The sequence below is a fragment of the Copadichromis virginalis genome, linkage group LG17 (assembly GCF_057382275.1).
Source record: "Copadichromis virginalis isolate Kocher_CV1m ecotype Utaka linkage group LG17, C_Virginalis_male_GT1.1, whole genome shotgun sequence".
Classification (NCBI taxonomy): Eukaryota; Metazoa; Chordata; class Actinopteri; order Cichliformes; family Cichlidae; genus Copadichromis; species Copadichromis virginalis.
The window spans coordinates 4497987-4516096 of record NC_140634.1 but is presented as its reverse complement, the minus strand read 5'-3'; the positions used below and the strand labels follow the sequence as shown (position 1 = coordinate 4516096).

The 18110-nt window shown below is 40.2% G+C and overlaps 2 long non-coding RNA genes across 2 annotated transcripts; one reads left to right on the top strand and one right to left on the bottom strand.

Annotated features, from left to right (window-relative positions):
* Positions 1-6385: 6385 nt before the first annotated feature.
* On the bottom strand, positions 6386-7284 carry LOC146688825 (uncharacterized). The gene is made up of 3 exons (XR_014916030.1): positions 6910-7284; positions 6703-6758; positions 6386-6571 (listed from the first exon to the last, which is right to left on the bottom strand). It is a non-coding gene; the product is annotated as an uncharacterized LOC146688825 (long non-coding RNA).
* Positions 7285-12130: 4846 nt separating this feature from the next.
* LOC146688824 (uncharacterized) lies at positions 12131-13006 on the top strand. The gene is made up of 2 exons (XR_014916069.1): positions 12131-12689; positions 12821-13006. It is a non-coding gene; the product is annotated as an uncharacterized LOC146688824 (long non-coding RNA).
* The last annotated feature ends 5104 nt before the right edge of the window (positions 13007-18110 follow it).

Genomic DNA, 18110 nt, shown 5'->3' with positions numbered 1-18110 from the left:
GACATTCAGTGGGTTGGTGTGACAGAGGAGGATGTAGGCAGATGATCCATTGTGGAAACCCCTAAAGGCAGCAGACAGAATATAAATGGGACCTTCGTGGCAAGTTACTCATGCCACATAACTTAAGATACCCCAATACCATCACAGTGAAATGGGGTACCATTTTAAGATTCTATATTATTGATGATAATGGCTAGGGCTTTTATTTGAGATTGGGTCTTCCACTTCCAAAGTTGGCAGACGTTTTGTGTGGGTTCACAAAAAGAAATGTCTTTTTTGAGAATAGGATGTAGAGCAAGGAAATTATCAAATGGCAAGGAAATCCATTTGATAATAATCAAAGAAATTACAGAAACTTTGTTGAAGGTATTACCACTGATGGACTTCTGTGGTCGGAAGGACAGAAAAACCTCAGAGGAAAGCATTTCTCTACAATTTACACAAGCTAAAGGAATGAGTACACAAATAAGCTGGTGATGAAAAGCATCAGTCATACAACCTTCACAGGCAAACACCAGATATCCGTTCTTTATACTGAAGAACGGATATCTGGTGTTTGGTTAGCATGCTTCGGCTTGCCAGGCTCTCTCAGAAAATCCACAAACAAAATCCACCTCTCAGCACCTCGAAAGCTCACGGATTAAAATGTCACATGCAATTTCTGAAATCAACTAAAAACCTTATTGTGAAAATGACAATTCATGGTATCACAAAACTGTAACTGGGACTATTTCTTGGCAAGGTGCAGCATCTTTCCAGGATCTGCTGCCTTTGGAAAGAATCGTGCAGAGCCAGTATATATACTAAGCTAAGCAGAGCAATCTCTAGCTGTAATTTAAATTATTAATAGTGTTGTGGTTTGCACATTTATCTAACAAGGAAAAGCTTCCCAGTCCAGTCCTGGTAGGAAACACAAATCTCTTGAGGGTTTGCATCAAGAAAGGCATCGACCATAAAAATCTTCCAAATCCAGCATGCAGAGCTGTAGAGAAGCCTTGTGAATAAGGGAGCAGTTAGACGTAGCTTTTAATAATAATTAAAAAACTGAAATAAAATAAAAACACAAGACATTTCTGTGTGCAGTGATAGATTGATGGCCATCCATAAAGCAGCGGTAGAAACCTCAATGGATCCAGACATGAAAGTCCACCATAACAGTAACATTTGCAATCAGATTTTACTGATGCGTTTGGTATAGTATATGAGCATGAACTCTGTTAAAAGGCCATCCACTATGCCAAGTAGAAGTCAGAAATCTAGAAAGAAGAAGGATGTATTAGGTTCATTTGGGGAAGGACGTGGCTCCTTAAAAACTTAAAAATAGTTTAATCACTAAAGCACTGATGTCACTGCTGGAAGAGGAAGCCAGCCCTTTTACAAGGCGTGTCAGTTAAGCTGTTTGTAGAGTGCACCGTATGGTGTAATTTAAGCACTCCTAATAATATTCCAAGTAAGCTTGTGACAGAGGTCAGTCCAACTTGAGTCTAACTTTATTATATGAATTGCACAAGCACACAGATATGGTACATATAACTACTTCAGAGCATATTTTAATTTAAGGTGCAATCAAAGATCACTTTGTCTTCAGCTGGATTCATATTAAGAAATTCTAACTTTAAAAAAAAAAAGCAGTGTGATCAAAACGTTGCGTTCTGACTCAGTGAAGTTCCTTCTTGAACCATATTTGGGAATGAAAAGTGAAATTCCATGTTTCTAAAGCAAGATTTATCGGACCGCCAGGATCTCAATCTCTGACCACTGCCTGATTCACAAAGCAGAGAACTTATCTATCCCCTCCTGTGAACGGTGGGGGCACACGAGAGGGTGTTGGCTTTCCTTTCAAAGCAAAATATATTTGCACACATCTCCTTTTACTAATGATCTTTGGTGTTTTAACCTGTTTACTGTTGCTTGCTGATAGTATTTATTTCAACACACTGTAAACAACAAACTTATTGCTCTGGCATTAGCAGACTTACAGTTTGTGGAGTTTAAATAGCCACAACATAACTAAGTTTACAACAGTATTTTACAGTTTTGAGTTTTTGAACTTGATTGTAGTATTGTCAGCTGCAGTCTTAGGATTGCTTAATGAATCACCGTTATATTCAAATGTATTTTTTATCATTTTTATATGTTATATATTACCATACCATGACATTTTGCAAACCAGGCTGAGAGACACTTCTGTGTATGGACTGCAATTGCTGCCTAGCATAAAAACGAATGTAACTAGATGTTTTTCAGCTGTCTATTTGTTGTATTACTCAAACATGCATTTTCAAATGTATAAACATCTGTACCTCTTATATTTTCAACATTAAGTTAGTAACATTTCTGAATTACTAAACAAATTCAGTTGTTTGCCTTACATTTTTGTGTTTTTCTGCAGCATATTTTTCCTTACTTAAATCTATTTTACATATATTATACACACTGAGTTGCTCACATGGTAGTAACTCTGTGCATTAAGGCACACAGACGCAGTCAAGATGACCTGCTAAACTTTAAAGTGAGCAAATAAAATAGTAAATAGTAAAAATACTCGTTGACGCCCAATGGGCTGGTCCGAGTATTTCAGAGACTGCTGATCTATTGGGATTTTCCAACTCAGCCATCTCTAAGGTTTATAGAGAATAGTCTAAAAAGGAACACATCCAGTAAGTAGCAGTTCTCTGGGTGAAAGGCAAAAGTCAAATAACCAAAGAATTTGGCATAAACAAGATGGAAGCATGGATTCATCCTCCTTTATATATAATAAAACACCTAAATAAAAATAACATTTTTATTTACATCTTTTTCCATTTAATTTCCAAACTTAGTCCAAACTACAGCTGCTGAAATGGTGCAAAGCCAAATTATACATATATGGCTGGATATTTTCATAACATTTTTGGTATGCTATGGCAGGCTACATAAATGTTTAGGGTAAACCATACATGAGATCTCATTGCTTACCCTTGGCTGAAATGCTAAAAAGTGAGGTTAGTGGTATTACTTGCTTACCTTCTGCTCATCCAGCAGGTGGCATGCTTGCAGAGTTAGCTAAGTTCAGTTCACATGAAACCTAAGGACATTCATAGTGTATTTGACTTATTTGAATGCAGTTTCCATGAAAGTGTTATGTATGTACACACACACACACACACACACACATATATACAGTGGGGCAAAAAAGTATTTAGTCAGCCACCGATTGTGCAAGTTCCCCCACTTAAAATGATGACAGAGGTCAGTAATTTGCACCAGAGGTACACTTCAACTGTGAGAGACAGAATGTGAAAAAAAAAAATCCATGAATCCACATGGTAGGATTTGTAAAGAATTTATTCATAAATTAGGGTGGAAAATAAGTATTTGGTCACCTCAAACATGGAAAATCTCTGGCTCTCACAGACCTGTAACGTCTTCTGTAAGAAGCTTTTCTGTCCCCCACTCGTTACCTGTATGAATGGCACCTGTTTGAACTCATCATCTGTATAAAAGACACCTGTCCACAGCCTCAAACAGTCAGACTCCAAACTCCGCCATGGCCAAGACCAAAGAGCTTTCGAAGGACACCAGGAAAAGTATTGTAGACCTGCACCAGACTGGGAAGAGTGAATCTACAATAGGCAAGCAGCTTGGTGTGAAAAAATCAACTGTGGGAGCAATCATCAGAAAATGGAAGACATACAAGACCACTGATAATCTCCCTCGATCTGGGGCTCCACGCAAGATCTCATCCCGTGGGGTCAAAATGATCATGAGAACGGTGAGCAAAGATCCCAGAACCACACGGGGGGACCTGGTGAATGACCTGCAGAGAGCTGGGACCAAAGTAACAAAGGTCACCATCAGTAACACACTACAACGGCAGGGAATCAAATCCCGCAGTGCCAGACGTGTTCCGCTGCTGAAGCCAGTGCATGTCCAGGCCCGTCTGAAGTTTGCCAGAGAGCACATGGATGATACAGCAGAGGATTGGGAGAATGTCATGTGGTCAGATGAAACCAAAGTAGAACTTTTTGGTATAAACTCAACTCGTTGTGTTTGGAGGAAGAAGAATACTGAGTTGCATCCCAAGAACACCATACCTACTGTGAAGCATGGGGGTGGAAACATCATGTTATGGGGCTGTTTTTCTGCCAAGGGGACAGGACGACTGATCCGTGTTAAGGACAGAATGAATGGGGCCATGTATCGTGAGATTTTGAGCCAAAACCTCCTTCCATCAGTGAGAACTTTGAAAATGAAACGAGGGTGGGTCTTCCAACATGACAATGATCCAAAACACACCGCCCGGGCAACAAAGGAGTGGCTCCGTAAGAAGCATTTGAAAGTCCTGGAGTGGCCTAGCCAGTCTCCAGACCTCAACCCCATAGAAAATCTGTGGCGGGAGTTGAAAGTCCGTGTTGCTCGGCGACAGCCCCAAAACATCACTGCTCCCGAGAAGATCTGCATGGAGGAATGGGCCAAAATACCAGCTACTGTGTGTGCAAACCTGGTAAAGACCTATAGTAAACGTTTGACCTCTGTTATTGCCAACAAAGGTTATGTTACAAAGTATTGAGTTGTATTTTTGTTATTGACCAAATACTTATTTTCCACCCTGGTTTACGAATAAATTCTTTACAAATCCTACCATGTGGATTCATGGATTTTTTTTTCCACATTCTGTCTCTCACAGTTGAAGTGTACCTCTGGTGCAAATTACTGACCTCTGTCATCATTTTAGGTGGGGGAACTTGCACAATCGGTGGCTGACTAAATACTTTTTTGCCCCACTGTATATACACACACACACATATATACACATATATACACACACACACACACACACACACATATATATACACATATATACACACACACACACACACACACATATGTGTGTAGGTGTGTGTGTGTGTTTAATAATTAATAATTAGTAGGTCAGAACTGTAGTAGTTCAGGCTTTGTGTAATTTGCATGTTCTCCTTCTACATGGGTTTCTTCTTTGTACTCTGGCCTCCTCCAACAGTACAAAGACATGCATGCTAGGTCAGCTGGGGATTCAAAACTGCCTGTAGGTGGAAATGGAAGTGTGTGAATATCACTTCATTATATTCTGGAACGTGCATGCACCTATATAAATCACAGTCACTGTGGAGGTAATTCTAGCTGCTTTCTCTTAGTTTACATGTAGCTTTACCTAATTTGTCCAGCAGGAGGCAGAGCTGTGACCAACTTAATTATGTTATAGTGTAGTTTTTCACCAGTAATATTAAGAATATTCGCTTTAACAACCGCGGGCAATGTCTTTATGGAAGAATAATGTGATTTTTTTTGGGGGGGGGGGATTATTTTATGTATTTATTTTTTGCATTAGCTTATAAACAGTCGGGATCACAGTAATTTTTTCTCTTTTTGAATTTTCTATTTACAGGTAATATTGACTGAACTTGTGTTTAAATGAATCATTATAATAACTTCCATGTAGATGACACAGAAATAACTGTAGTTTAAAAAAAATAGCTAAAATGCTAAAAAATAATAATAATAATAATAATAATAATAATAAAAATTTAAAAAAGCATCTGTCTAAACATACAGATAAGGTGTGACGCAGTGAGGGGCGGTGAGGGAAACATCAGACTTCACTCTATCTTAATTAAAGTAATTGTTTTATTATCTCTTGCCAACATCATGCACATGCAGACAGCAACTTCTCAAAATGGCCCCCAATCCATTTCCTGCTCCCTTCAAATACTCTAAAGACACACCTTCTTAATACAGACTGCAATTGAGGCAGGCTTCCTCTTTACTGGGAAAACAAGATGGCCACCACAAAGGTAACCTGCAACACTTTGTTACTTAAATGCTTCCCAACATTACTCACTACCCCCCCCCCCCTCTTCTGGTCGACACATCTCCAGCAAACGGGAAAGATAGTCAGCAATAAGATTGTTCTTACCTGGACAATGCTGGACGGTGAACTGGTATGGCTGGAGGGCTAGGCACCAGCGCAGTATCCTCGCATTCTGATGTTGCTTGGAGTGCATCCACACCAGGGATCGGTGATCCATAGTGATGGGCAGATGAAGCCCCATGAAGCACTGAAGCTTTTCATCCAATTGGTTCACCCCAACGCGAAGCTTCATGAAGCTTCATTTGCTCTAGCAGGACACCTACTGGACGTAAAAATAATAGCTGGCATGAATTTGAAGAGTGTGGCATTTTGCACACAGCCTGTAAATGTCAACAACAAAAGGAGTGTGTAAAACATGTATATTGTAGTGATGGCAGTATACTGTGTATATTTATAGTGGCAGTATGGGAAATGATTATTTGGAAATGCTTGAAATGGAAATGATCATTTACTGTGAGGTGAGGTGTGGTTGAGGTATGGACAGCTACACACTGCCTGTTCACATTTTATTCTGTAAAAACTAAATTTTCACTGCTTTTATGACCTTTTTAGTGGGGAGAACATAGCTAGGATTTAATGATTTAACAAATCTTTTGAATCCTTTGTCCTCCACAATGCTAAATGGCTGGGAGTCCTCAATCACCATGCTGACCAGGTCTTCATCTATTTGAGATTGTTCTCCTGAGGAAAGACAATAAAGATAAAGCACAAATATAAATATCACACACGTAACTTATAACAGTTGTATAATATTGTTATATCATTTAGTAACATTACTGCATCCTATATTATCATTGCATTTGATGGCTCACCTGGTCTTGCTCCACAATCGGTGTCCCCCTTATTCTCATGCAAAGCTCTGTAGTGCCTAAGCATGGATGAGGTGTTGTTGTTGTCATATCCCAGCTCCCTGGCACATAGCAAACACTTCACCTTGTACAAAAGTCAAGACAGCTCAACATAAATTGTATTGCACCATCAGTATCATGAAAATACATCTTCTGTAGAAATTTACATACCTTGTTGGGAGGAATAAGATCAAAATGTTCCCACACAGGGGAGGACATCCTCCTCTTCTTAGCTGGCTCCATTCTCTCCTGACTTTCCTCACTCTCATAAACCTCCAAACGGTCTCCAAACTCTCACTAACCGCAACTCTCCATCAAACACCCACATTTTGATTGAAGTCTGAGGGGTTTATATCGCTGTCATATCTCGCGGCAAAGTTCGAACCACTTCATGAACCAGTCACGTGGTACAGCCGGGCAGTGAGGCTTCGGACGTCATCATTTTCAGCTCCTCCCATAAATGAAGCAAGCCTCGATACGCGCTTCGCGGAAACGCCCCCTCCATTACTCGACACACGCTCCGAAGCCTCGATACAGAACGTCCCATCACTAGTGATCCGTCTGAAGAATAAATTCTCTTCCAAGGAGATAATATTTCAACGAATCAATTGCCCACTTAATTGTCAGTCCTTCTTTCTCTACTGTAGAATAGTTTTTTTCCCTGTCAAACAGCTTCTTACTTAAGAAAAGCACAGGTTTTTCTTCACCAGCTTCTCCTTGAGCCAGCACTGCTCCAAGTCCAACATTAGAGGCATCTACCTGTACAACAAATGGTTTGGAAAAATCCGGGCTTTGCAAAACAGGGGCTTCAGAAATCTGTCTCTTTAAACATTGGAAGGCATGTTCACAGTCGTCATTCCACATCACTTTAGAAGCGTGTTTTCTCGTGAGATCTGTAAGAGGGGCTGCCAAGGTTGAGAAATGGGGAATAAACCTCCGATACCAGCCAACCAAGCCCAGAAACGACCTCACTTGCTTTTTGGTTTTAGGTCTGGGAATTGTTTGTATAGCCTTTACCTTTTCAACTTGTGGCTTTATTTGTCCATGGCCAACAATGTATCCTAGATACTTCACCTCTTCTTGTGCCCAGGCACACTTGCTCACATTCAGAGTCAAACCAGCCTCCTGGATCTTTGCCAACACAACCTTTAGATGCTGCAGGTGTTCCTCCCAAGACTCACTGTAAATCACCACATCATCCAGGTAGGCAGCTGCAAACTTTGAACAACCATTAAGGATAATGTCCATCAACCTTTGAAAAGTTGCAGGTGCCCCATGAAGACCAAAGGGCAACACGGTGTACTGAAATAAGCCCATTCCTGGAATTTGGAAGGCTGTGTATTCTTTACAGGATGGCTCTAAGGGCACTTGCCAGTAACCCTTACACAAATCTAAGGTTGTAATGTATCTGGCCTTTCCTAGTCTTTCCAGTAGCTCATCAATCCGTGGCATTGGATAAGAATCAAAACAGGAAATACTATTTAGCTTTCTCATGTCTGAACAAAATCGTAGTTGAGGGGAGTCTTTCTTTGGAACAAGTACAATGGGGTTTGACCACTCACTCCTTGAGGGCTCAATCACTCCCAGTTCCAGCATCATCTGAACCTCCTTCCTCAACGGTTCCACCATCCGTTCTGGTATCCTGTAAGGCTTAAGACGAAGAGGTTTTGTGTCTTTCAAGATGATGTTATGTGTTATGACATTTGTTCACCCCGGTGTGTCTAAGAACAAAGATGGAAAGGATTGCCTCACCTCATTCAACTGTTGCCACTGATCTTCAGTCAGATGTTCAGGAGGGTCTTCAGATTTGGGCATGCCTCTGAATGGGCTCATCTCAGCTTCTCCAACCTCCAGAATGCCACTGTCTTCAGGCCGAACATCTTGTACCATCAGGATTTGCTTCACACCTGCTTCTGGGGCATTTCTTTCATGATACTCTTTTAACAAGTTTACATGTAGCAGTTGCTTTGATTTGTGTTTCTCTGGACAAATGACCTCATATGTCACTGGGCCGGTTTTTCTGGCCACAGTATAAGGTCCTTGCCACTTAGCCAGCAACTTACTTGGTCCAGTAGGCAAAAGTACCAAAACTTTTTGACCAGTCTTTAGTTCTCTCTCACAGGCATGCTTGTCATACCATACCATACCTTTTGCTTTTGCTGCGCCTTCTGCATATGGTCTCTAACCTGTTCTCTGTACGTTTCCAGTTTGTCTCTCATCTGCAATATGTAGGAAATGATGTTCATCGTCGAAGCCACTTCAGTAGACCCCGGTGCCACTCCAGCCACCCAGTTCTCTTTCAGCATATCCAGGGGGCCTCTAACCTGCCTTCCATAAAGCAGCTCAAAAGGGGAGAAACCAGTTGAAGCCTGTGGTACTTCTCTATATGCAAACAACAGAAAAGGCAACCATTTATCCCAACCTTTGCCTGTATCATCAATAAACTTTCTCAACATTTGCTTTAATGTACCATTAAATCGTTCCACCAGACCGTCCGTTTCTGGATGGTAGGGAGTAGTTCGAATGCCTTTTACACCAAGTTGGTCATAAAGAGACTTTATCAAATGTGACATAAAACTGGTACCCTGATCTGTCAGGATCTCCTTTGGAACGCCAACTCTGGAAAAAAGGTCTACTAAGCATCGAACAATGTGTTTGACCTGCAGAGAACGCAGTGGATAAACATCCGGATATCTTGTGGCATAATCACAAATGACTAACGCATATTTATGACCAGTACTGCTCTTAGGTAAAGGACCTATGATATCCATAGCTATTCTCTCATAAGGTACATCCATTATTGGTAATGTTTGCAACGGGGCTCGGTCTGAAATTTTGGTAGGAGCCACTTTCTGACATTCATGACATGTTTTGCAGTAGTCAACCACATCTTTGTACAATCCTGGCCAGTAAAAACATTGAGCAACACGATTGTAAGTCTTTGCCTGTCCTAAATGTCCTGACCATGGTACAGTGTGGCCCAGATGCAGGGTTACTGATCGGTACTCTTTTGGTACAACAAGTCTGGGTTTCTCCATGTCCGCTAGATACAGAAGTTTATCCTTTATTATGAAAGGTTCTCCAGTTACACCTTTAAGCCCTACATCATTTTCTTTTCCATCATCCACGTTGCATGCTTTCTTAAAGAGAGGTTTTAAAGATGAATCATTTTCCTGTCTTTCTCTAAAATTATTGGGAAACTCCCACTGAAGATCAATAGGTGGAGACTGGTAAGGTTGGTTCTGGAAATTTTGCCCTACCACTGTTTTTATTTTTCTCCTGCCTACGTTGTCGTTTTGTTTTCCTGAGTTTACTCCCTCCTTCAAATAAGTCTTCATCTACATCAGGCAGTGGTTCTAAACCCCTTTTCATTGAACGAGTGACAACAGCACAGGAATAGGCTTCAGAGTTATTAAGAACCAAACTGTCTAAAATTGGTAAGTCTTCTCCCAGAATGACATCATATGCTAAATGATCCAACACTCCTACAGTTAACATAAATGCTTGTCCCTCAAGTTCAATAGTGACATCTGCTGTTGGATAATCTTTTTGACACCCATGAACACAAGTAATATTTACAGGTTTGTTAAAGTCAGGTAATACATTGCTCAACATAGAAGATTTAACCAAGGTTTGTGAGCTACCAGTGTCAGCAAGAGCCTTTACTGTTCGGCCATTTATTGAAACATCTACCACATGTTTATGTGGCACTAAACCATCACCAGTAAGTTCCCCCTCAAGACCTGTGGAGGGAACTACACACAACTCTACTGACTTTGGTTTTCTTAGGGGACATAAAGAAGCTTTATGACCAGGCTGCTGACAGTAATAGCAAATGAGGTTGTACCTTTGACTGCAATGTATAGGCTTCTTACCACCCCTAGTGTCCAAGCTTTCAACACTAGTCACCCCTGGAGGTTTTACCTCCCCAAACTTTGGTCTCCCCACAGTCATCTTTGACTTAGAAGGTTCACGATGAGCAGCTAGGTAACGTTCAGCCAGATCTGCAGCTTCCTCTCCTGTCTTTGGGTTGTTCTCTTTCACCCATGTGCGGACGTCTGACTGCAGCACGCGAAGAAACTGTTCCAAAATAATGGTTTCGCCGATCTCTTCTTTGCTCCGACTGTCAGGACGCATCCATCGCTTATAGAGTCCCTTTATCCGATTGTAGGTTTCACGCACACTCTCTCCCACGGGTACACTGGTGCTCCGGAACCGGTATCTGTAGGTCTCCTCTGTTACATTAAACTTGGATAACACAGCAGCTTTAATGGCCTCATAAGAGTCAGACTGTTCTTCATCCATGCCAGCATAAGCTTCAAGGGCTTTTCCAGTCAATAAGGTGACCACTCTAGCTGCCCATTCAACTTGCAGCCATCCCCACGTTTTAGCTATGCGTTCAAATCGTACAAAAAAACTTTCAGGATCCTCACCTTCCCTGAAGTCAGGTATTCTTGGCTCACCCCCACGGTGTGTTTCTGCTCTCTGCACTGGAGCAGGTTGAACGACGTGCATTTGAGACTGTACAAGCAGTGGATGAGATGGAGGAGGCAGCTCAGCTTGGTGTTCAGTGGCTCCGTGAGGTGGCTGTACAGCTGATAATGGAGGCAGCTGCCCAGCCTCTTGCTTTGGACAAACAGCTGCTGTGGAAATGTCACTCTGGACAGAAGGCTGAAGTTCAGAATGTACAACATGTTGCAGCCTTGGTATATTGTCACGCAGTTGTTTTATCTGTTCAAACAGTATTGCTTCTGTTCTTTTAGAATGCCGCATAAATTCTCTAATTTCATCAAAAATATCCGGTTCAGAAAGTTCTTTACTCACGACACCAACTGCAGTCTGCTTAGGTCGTACTACTGGTTCAAAATCATCCTCATCAGCCATTGCTCCTTCAGGTGGTGGACCTGGCTCAATTGTTCGTCCACCTTCTCTTTCTTCCATGTCAGCAAGGGGGTTTTTCCTTGTCCAACAGTTTCTTCCACGTCCTACACCCCTCATTCAGCGTGTTCTGTCCCTCATTCACAGGAGTAACTGAATCCCACTTCTGACGCCAACTGTGACGCAGTGAGGGGCGGTGAGGGAAACATCAGACTTCACTCTATCTTAATTAAAGTAATTGTTTTATTATCTCTTGCCAACATCATGCACATGCAGACAGCAACTTCTCAAAATGGCCCCCAATCCATTTCCTGCTCCCTTTAAATACTCTAAAGACACACCTTCTTAATACAGACTGGCCTATAAAAGAGCTCCAATTGAGGCAGGCTTCCTCTATACTGGGAAAACAAGATGGCCACCACAAAGGTAACCTGCAACACTTTGTTACTTAAATGCTTCCCAACATAAGGAAATCACTGTTTAGTAGTGATATTACGTTCTGTATCGAGGCTTCGGAGCGTGTGTCGAGTAATGGAGGGGGCGTTTCCGCGAAGCGCGTATCGAGGCTTGCTTCATTTATGGGAGGAGCTGAAAATGATGACGTCCGAAGCCTCACTGCCCGGCTGTACCACGTGACTGGTTCATGAAGTGGTTCGAACTTTGTCGCGAGATATGACAGCGATATAAACCCCTCAGACTTCATTCAAAAATGTGGGTGTTTGATGGAGAGTTGCGGTTAGTGAGAGTTTGGAGACCGTTTGGAGGTTTATGAGAGTGAGGAAAGTCAGGAGAGAATGGAGCCAGCTAAGAAGAGGAGGATGTCCTCCCCTGTGTGGGAACATTTTGATCTTATTCCTCCCAGCAAGGTATGTAAATTTCTACAGAAGATGTATTTTCATGATACTGATGGTGCAATACAATTTATGTTGAGCTGTCTTGACTTTTGTACAAGGTGAAGTGTTTGCTATGTGCCAGGGAGCTGGGATATGACAACAACAACACCTCATCCATGCTTAGGCACTACAGAGCTTTGCATGAGAATAAGGGGGACACCGATTGTGGAGCAAGACCAGGTGAGCCATCAAATGCAATGATAATATAGGATGCAGTAATGTTACTAAATGATATAACAATATTATACAACTGTAATAAGTTACGTGTGTGATATTTATATTTGTGCTTTATCTTTATTGTCTTTCCTCAGGAGAACAATCTCAAATAGATGAAGACCTGGTCAGCATGGTGATTGAGGACTCCCAGCCATTTAGCATTGTGGAGGACAAAGGATTCAAAAGATTTGTTAAATCATTAAATCCTAGCTATGTTCTCCCCACTAAAAAGGTCATAAAAGCAGTGAAAATTTAGTTTTTACAGAATAAAATGTGAACAGGCAGGACTGTGTAGCTGTCCATACCTCAACGTTACAAAAGCACAACTACTGTCCACACCCCAACCACACCTCACCTCACAGTAAATGATCATTTCCATTTCAAGCATTTCCAAATAATCATTTCCCATACTGCCACTATAAATATACACAGTATACTGCCATCACTACAATATACATGTTTTACACACTCCTTTTGTTGTTGACATTTACAGGCTGTGTGCAAAATGCCACACTCTTCAAATTCATGCCAGCTATTATTTTTACGTCCAGTAGGTGTCCTGCTAGAGCAAATGAAGCTTCATGAAGCTTCGCGTTGGGGTGAACCAATTGGATGAAAAGCTTCAGTGCTTCATGGGGCTTCATCTGCCCATCACTACTGTTTAGGGGAATTAAAGCATTAAAACCTAGCCTTTTATTTCAGATTACCCGTAAATAATTTTACTTATTACTTTTGACTTTTTGAACAATCTAATTCTATCAAAAACATCTGCACAATGGTGCCATAGAAGCTAATCAGTTTAGTTATTGTGGTTTTTTATTTCCTTTGACTCACGACTTGAGTCAAAGCTTCCTTGCAACAGGCCCCTGGTGTCATGTGATCAGAACCTGTTCAGCATACAAGGCTGGAAACTAAAGGAGACATCTGTGGATGTGTTATTACTTGAAATAGTGTTATCTTGTAATAGTCGAGTAGGAGATAAAAGTGATCTTGTTGTCACTCTTTATGGACAGCACCCAGGGGATATTTGATCCCCTGGGTGCACAGTTCAACAGCAAAAACTGTAGATGACACAGAAATGACTGTAGTTTAAAAAAAAATAGCTAAAATACTAAAAAATAATAATAATAATAAAAATGTAAAAAAGCATCTGTCTTTACATACAATATATTATGCTTTGACTAAAAAAAATGTCCCAAACAAGGAAACGATTTACCTACAGTCCTCAAACCTAAAGTGAAAGCCAGGGTTCCTGTTTCACTGTAATTAATTAACCACTCACAATCACATTGCACAGCTTAATGCAGTCCTCTAATGCAGCGAACCCATAATCCTATTAGTCAGCACATTTCCTGTCCGACTTTTTATAATTCTGTCTGCTGCCAGTCACCTTGTTGCCGAGCTCTTGTGCAGCCACAGCAAATGCAGCATTGCCAGGATGTTTCCTCATTTCCAGATGAGGCCACAGTCATAAAACCTGTCTCCTTACACAAACATAATTCTAAGACTCTTTCACTTTTCATATTTGATGCAGATTACTACAAGTTCTGAATCTAATTCTCATTTTCAGCTGTTAATTTAGATATTAATTTTAAAAATAATGGGCTCCAGTGAACTTTCTCAGCTTGTAACGTCCAATGTAATAGCAGAGAAAAACAGAACCAGAAAAACTGCGCTTGGAAACCAGTTTGTTTGATTTGCTAAAATCAAAAACTCAGAACAAAATGTAAGTAGCATCGTGCTCTGATTGTACTTAATCTACTTAGAATCAGTACAATCGTAAAAGATTTAAGTATCAGAAGGGCTATAATACATTATTTGCAGTAAAGCTTTCGGGAGCGGCCTCCATTGGCTCATTTTACAGTGATTCTGCAGTTTTTCCTCTAGAGGGTGCGCTTTCCCTTCATATGAATAGTATTTTACTGGGAAATTCAAGAGAAACACTTGATTTCCCTTCCTGTCACAAGACTGCCTATCTCACTCATTTGTGTGGTCAGTGAAAGTGAGTCATGATGGGAATCATTCCAAAACGTGTGTGTGTGTGTGTGTGTGTGTGTGTGTGTGTGTGTGTGTGTGTGTGTGTGTGTGTGTGTGTGTGTGTATATGTGTGTGTGTGTGTGTGTGTGTGTGTGTGTGTGTTATTTGATTTTAATCCACCACCAGCATGAGTTCAAAGCGATTGTGAGTTCAGATTAGATGGCATTATGAATTTAAGAGGACACACTGATCTCGACACAGACTACGAGACAGTCAGACATACAGATTAACCGTGACCGCACACATAAATGACTGGGGACACAGATAGTATGTGCTACTTAAATTACCATGTAGTTTAATCTACTCATACAGTGTAGTGTTTTTTGTTTGATGCCTATCCTATATTTCAGTCCATCTTCATTTCAATATACTTTAATAAGGATTTCTATATTTATCGAGAAGCATAGATTTATATTTAACAATATCATCTAGCCCAGGTTATACCTACAAAATATAGACCTGCAAGAAGTTAAAGGAAGAACCTAGACCTCTGACCAGATCAGGTAGATGGTTGAGATCTGTAATGAGGGGCATTTTGCTGGCATGTTTTGGATCCAGATGTCTCCTTATAAAAATAGTCATTTGTTAATCTTTATCTTATTAGCAAATATTTGTATTATGATGGAAACGATATCTTCCAAGGTGCCACGGACTGCCCTAAGGGCAGGCAGAGAAGGGATTAGCTACTGAATGGTTTGGATATGATACAATGTTAAATGCTATGGTGTGCACAGTCGTCAGACTTTTACCCAGAAATGACAGTGATGGGAGATTATGGCCAACATGTTAGACAGCCCTCTCCACGTGCTTAGTCAAACCACTAAATCAGGGGATGGAAAAATCAACCATTCCAGAAACATGAAGCTGTTTGGGCTGCACGTGCTTGCCCAACACATTATTAGTAACCTGTAATTTGTTTTGTTTTTTAACTGTGTAAACTCTTTATACTGCAGCATAACACTTTTTGTTAACAGTTAAGATTTAAGACATTTTCACTCTCTTGCCAAAAGTTAGAAGAAACTCATACAATAATAATAATAATAATAATAATAATAATAATAATAATAATAATAATAATAATACAATAATGTTTATACCTTTAAGTGTGCAGCTAGAGCTAGCATCCAATTGCAAAGCATTTCAAATGTCATTTATGGAGTTTGTCATAAAGGTCAAGTCTATTTTATTTACATTATGCACGTCATAAGTATATCATGCAACACCTGAACTTTGTTTAGGGGTTAAAAACTGTTAAAGCTACTTTAAAAACTATAAAACAGACCAGGAGCCAGTTAGCCAGGTTAGCTATCTCTCGTGTAACCATTAGTCATAAGCTAAGAGGAGCCACTGGCTGTAACTAAATATTTAGGCTACTATGTTCATATATATGTAATAAGCAATTTACTTTTTCAAAGAATTACTCCTGTTTCAGCTCAAATCCTCACTGTATAACCAACAGGTCTCAATTAGCATGTCTAGCTTAGCTAACAAAATATAGTTAGGAAAGCATCTACATTGTGGTAGGAACTGCATCGTATTCAACATTTTGAATTTGTGGTGTGAAAAGACAAGAACAACATGTCAGAGAAACAGAAGTGTGCCCAGGTGATATGTGTCAGTCAGCAACCATGATGACACATAAAACACGATGACAGCAGTGTTACAGGTGCATCACAGCAAGGCTAGCATTTAGGTCAGCTGCTCTGAGGGAAATTCACAAGCCTTTTGCTCGTCATGTGGTTATGATTCTATCACTATGCAACTGGAAAATATCAATACATTCAGATACAGAGGCAACAAATATATACACTTGCACTTGCTGCTAATTTTTTATAGGTAAAAGTACTCCAATAATTTACCTTGATTTACCAAACTGAAATAGAAATGATTGCTGGTTATATTCACATTAGACATAAACACTGGTCAGCAAGCATGTGTATGAACCCGTTTGCTGGTCATTCAACACACCAGCTATGCAATCACTTCATATTTCACACTGACTATAATGGACCAAATTATAAAGAGAAATAGCACAGGTTTAGAGTAAATGACAGCTTCCAAGAATTGTTTTATCTTCATAATTCATACTTGTGTAATTCTGAAAACAGCAAAACAAAAAGTGAAGTAAAACCATTGCGGTGCATTATCCAGTCAACCATGTGACACCAAGCAAAGCAGATGATACACTGAAATTACCAAATTGACCATCATTATTATCATTATTATTATTTAGAATTATGTGTACATTTCCATTAGCCTTAGATTGCACTCTCCTTGGTGATGTTTTGGTTTGTCAAGAGCATTTCATGCATCTGTTGTCTGCAATTTGAGGCTTTTTCATCTTATGTAACACAACATCGAAGTCGACTTTGTGTTCATTTGAGACACTGTAGTACAGCCTGCTAATACCTGACCTTCAGCAGCTCTGATATTAAGAATTGCATCAGTTTTACATTTTATCACAATTGACTATTGTTACTATTTCTAACTACTGGATTGAAGTCTCGGGACAGAAACTGTCTTTCTGGCAAAACTTCAAATAATGCTGTGTCGTTGACCGCACCTCAGCCAGTTATGTAGGAAGTCAAGGTGTTGCCTTTGACAGGTGACATTCAGAAACCTTGCACATGTCATCATGTTTATCCCAGGTATGTACCTGTGGGCAGAGAAGAAACTGGATCTTTGAGATGCAGTATCACCATCGATATTCTCAGACTGCACAAAGAACAATTGAGTTCAAGAGCAGATCATATATGTTAATACAGTATGCCTCTTAGAATTTTGCAATGCTTGCAACAAAAAAACTTACTTTTTTAGTTTTAAGTCAGTGTACTAATTTTTAACTTTGTTAAGTAGATCAAGACTTGAAACCAAATGTTTAGTTTACATGTTGGTCTGTGCTATGTTTGATGTACTTAATTCCCCATATAGGGATCGAGGTTATCTTAGTGGGCCATGTAACCTGACTGTTAAGAGGATATACAGCAGCTAAGAGCGTATGCTGTCATGATATGTTCCTTAATAGAGATGCTCTTGTTTCTCCAAGAATTATACACGTCTTGTCAATTAAAGGATGAAAAAACACTTGAAACATGAGACACAACGAAAAAGTTTGCTTTCCTCTAAAATATCAGGTCAGGGTTACCAGCCATGATGACTTTGAGCTCACAGGGTTAACTGAATAGAGGATAAATCGGAAGATAGATTTGTAAAGAAATGGATGTGTTTGCATCATTAAAGACAATTAGAACTGTCCTCCAGGTGAGGACAGAGGATCAGGGAGTTTTAGTTTCCTGGACTTAATCCACCTGCTGTGACGGAGTCGGGCATCTACCCACAGCTTAACAA